Source organism: Bos taurus, chromosome 22, assembly GCF_002263795.3.
Source record: "Bos taurus isolate L1 Dominette 01449 registration number 42190680 breed Hereford chromosome 22, ARS-UCD2.0, whole genome shotgun sequence".
Taxonomy (NCBI): domain Eukaryota; kingdom Metazoa; phylum Chordata; class Mammalia; order Artiodactyla; family Bovidae; genus Bos; species Bos taurus.
In genome coordinates, this window is record NC_037349.1 from 8,316,870 (window position 1) to 8,320,767 (window position 3,898).

At 45.6% G+C, this 3,898-nt stretch overlaps 1 non-coding gene across 1 annotated transcript; it reads right to left on the reverse strand.

Annotated features, from left to right (window-relative positions):
- Window positions 1-743: 743 nt before the first annotated feature.
- On the reverse strand, window positions 744-816 carry TRNAG-UCC (transfer RNA glycine (anticodon UCC)). The gene has a single exon. It is a non-coding gene; the product is annotated as a tRNA-Gly (tRNA).
- Window positions 817-3,898: the final 3,082 nt, after the last annotated feature.

A 3,898-nucleotide genomic window follows, 5' to 3' on the forward strand; every position in this document is an offset into this window, starting at 1 on the left:
CTCCACGTATAAGTGGTACCGTGGGATAGTTGTCTTTCTCTGACCTACTTCACTTGGTATGATAATCTGTAGGTACATCCACTTTGCTGCACACGGCATTATTTCATTCCTTTTTATGGCTGAGTAGTATTCCACTGCATATATGTACCACATCTTTATCCCTTCATCTGTTGATGGACATTGAGGTTGTTTTTGTGTCTTGGACATTTTGAATGGTGCTGCAGTGAACACTGGGGTGCAGGGATCTTTTTGAATTATGCTTTTCTCTGGATATGTGAACCAGAGTGGGATTGCTGGATCATATGTTAACTCTGTTTAGTTATTTAAGGAAAGTCCATACTGTCCTCTATAGTGACTACATCCAACCAGCAGTCTAGGAGGAGGATTCCCTTTTCCAGGAAACCCTTCTTGATGAACTTCTTCCCCAGCCTGATTTAGATTCCCCTTTTGTAGCAGCTTGCATGCATCTGCCTCCCTTACCAGACCTTGGGATCTATAGCACATGCACCCATCTGATTCCTCTTCGAGTCTCTTGTAATGAGTGAATACGTGGCCCAGTGCATAGGAGGCCCTTACTAAATAATTGTCAAATTGAACTGTTCATCTGCGGTTCATTGTTTAGCACACAGTTGAGACTCTATACTTGTGTCCTGAGTTGAATTAATCTCTGCCACACTTCCACTTTTCTTTCTTTCTTTAATTTTTTTTTTTTGGCTACACTAGTGGGCCTAGTGGGATCTTAGTTCCCTGAACAGGGATTGAACCCATGCCCTCTGCAGTGGAAATACAGAGTCCTAACCACTGGATCACCAGGGAGCTGCCTCGCCCCTCCCATGCACCCCACCCCACCCCGCCCCCACCAACACTTCCTCTTTTCAGAAGCAGAAAGGGAATAAACATGAGTTCTTCCCCTACTCCAGGGTGCTTTTCTACTTAGAGAGATTAAACTGAAATTGGTGACCAAGGAGAGGCCCAGAAGCCATAGGAGACAGAAAGCATCAGGGAAACACATACACACACAGACACACACAAACTCATGTGTGCATGTGCAGAGAAATGTAGACAGATTCCTCCCATCCCCCTACACACAGAGAACTCAGCAGACACATCGAGAGGGATTGGGCCCATGTTGTTGTTGTTCAACCTCTAAGTCGTGTCTGATTCTCTGTGACTCTATGGACTGCAGCACACCAGGTTTCCCAGTCTTCACTATCTCCCAGAGTTTGCTCAAACTCATGTCCATGAGTTGGTGATACATACCATCCAACCATCTCATCCTCTGTCGGCCCCTTCTCCTCTTGCCCTCAATCTTTCTCAGCCTCAGGGTCTTTTACAATGAGTTGGCCCATGAGAAAGGGAAAAATGGACTGACAGGAATGAATGGAAGGAAGGACAAAGGAGAGATAGAAAAAGAGAATAGAAGGTGGAGGAAGGAAGGAGAAAATTAGGGCCAATAGTGTGCTAATTAGGAAAGTAGTGAGTAAAAGCCCCACAAGGGAGGCTTCCCACCTCTCAGGGCAGCAGAGATGGAGGCTGGGGCCGTAGCTGTGAGTTCTTCATCCTGTGGCTGATCTAGGGGTGCAGGTAGATGCGGGGGGTGAGACACACCAGGGGCCTTCTGGAGCCACATGCCCTTGCACACAACTGGTGCCATGGGCATGGTGGCACCTCCTTCGGTTGCGGGTGGTGTGTGCTGTGCCCAGGGCCTTCTCTGCACCTTCTTTCAGAGGCTCAAATCCACAAGGAACAAGCAGAGGGAGGCGGAGGCTGCCACGTGTCTGCCCTTGGCCTCATGCTGTTGGATTTGCGGTGCCTCATGAAAGAATAATCACCTACATCAATTTTTAAAGCTGCCTAATGCTTCGCTCAGCCCAGCTGTCTAGAAGTTTGCAAAGTAGGCAGGCATCAAAGCTCCCTGCGAGAAAGCCAAGAGACACGACTGAGTGTCAGGTCCGTGGATGTTGTTGCCATAGCCCTGGGTGGTTCCTGGCTGTTGTCATGGAGTTGGGGAGGGCAGAGAAGTGGTCCCACCCATTGTCTGGGTCAGAGGGCAGGAGCTGAGAGACCAGAACCTCATGAGGACTGAAGGCCCCATATCCTAGCAACCAGTCCCATTTCTGGCCATTCTGGAAGCTCACTTAGTTATCGCCTTAAGAATTTTATATCAAGATAACAAGTCTTTATAATAAAATTTCTCTGTTAGAATACTGGAGTGGTCTCTGTCTCCTGACGGGAACCTGGCACATGCTCACATGGAATTCTTGGGAAGCAATGTTAAATCAGAGTGTCTATTACTTGTGGAGAAAATCCATAATGTTCCACTAAGGAGTATTACCTTGTTTTATTACTGCTATTTTGATCACTAAGGCTATAGCAGCAGCTGCTGCTCGGGTGATAACAATTCCTCACATACCAACAGCATCTCATGGTTCCAAACCCTGCTGGCCCCCTTTCCTCTCTTGTTTTCCATGACAGCTCTGTGTGCTAAGAAATGTTATCTGCAGTGACTTCCGGGAAGGACAGTGACTTGCCCACAGTCATAGCTAGTCACAGATGACTGGGTTCCAAAGTAATTTTTTAAAAGAAATTCCAGTTCTTTTTACCTTCTGGTTTTTCTTGAGTTGAATTCACCTGCAGGCAAGCAAAAGTTACTTTCCTTTTCTTTTTAGCTTCCTACCTGGCCTCCCCAGCTTTCTGCTCTCTAATCTTTTGAACATTATTTAGCTTTCCTGAATGAAAATGGACACAGAGATGCTTGGTCTAGGGGACTAGTTTCTCTGGATCCTGTCCACTCAGCCAGACACCTCCTTAATGCTGGCAGGTCTCACATTTCCAATGAGTTTGCATTTAAACTAAAAGCTTTCTAGAGCCTTGGGCTTAGACCTGGTGCACTTAAAAGGCACTTCCCAGAACACTCAATTTTATTAATACCGTAAAACAATCTACATTAAATAGCTGGATCATTTCACATTCAGAAGCCATCTCTAATTTGAACTGCTTTATTTGGATGGTGCCTAAGTATTCCTGTAAATGGTGTTGCTGGTTGCATTGAGGGGGCATGCCGGGAAGATGGAGGCCCCTCATTCTTTCTTCTCTTCTACCCTCCTTCCCTTCTTCCCTCTCTCTTTCATTCTCTGTCTCTCTCCCTCCCTCCCTCTATCTTTCTTTTTCTTTCTGCTTTATTGTGATATAGGTGATATAAAAACCACATATATTTAGTGTATACAAGTTGATGAGTTTGCACATATGATAACACCCTGTGACAGCATTACTACCAAAAAGTAAGGTGTGTGTTTAAAAGATTTGTTCTCTTGTGTTTCTTCGAGTCTCTTTAATTTTCTGTTGTTGTAGGAATGCTTAACATGAAATCTACTCTTGTAAATTTTTAAGTGCAAAACACAGTATGTTACTTGTTGGCACTATGTTGACCAGAGATCTCTGGAACATGTTCATCTTGTATAACTTTAACTTTGTACCATTGAACAACAACTCCCCATTTCCCACTTCCCCTGTCCTCTGGAAACCACCATTTGATATAGCTATTTATTTTCTTACAATTTTGTGGGTCGGCTGAGCTCAGCTGGGAAGTTCTTCTGCTTTACATGGTGTTGGCTGGGGTCACCATGTGTCTTTGTTCAGCTGGGGGTTTAGCTGCAGCCAGCACGTCCAAGGTAGGCTCCCTAATGTGTCTGGTGCCTCAGCTCAGGCATCTAGAGTGGCTGGCAGCCGGTGAGGGCTCACTCTCCAGGCGTTCACTCGTCATTTCTTCACACAGCTGTTGGATCCTAAGAGAATGAAAATGGAAACCATCAGATCTCTTGAGGCCTGGACTCCAGAGTTTGTATAACATTACTTTTGTCATGGTATAATGGTTGGAAGATGTCCCAGGGCCAGACTC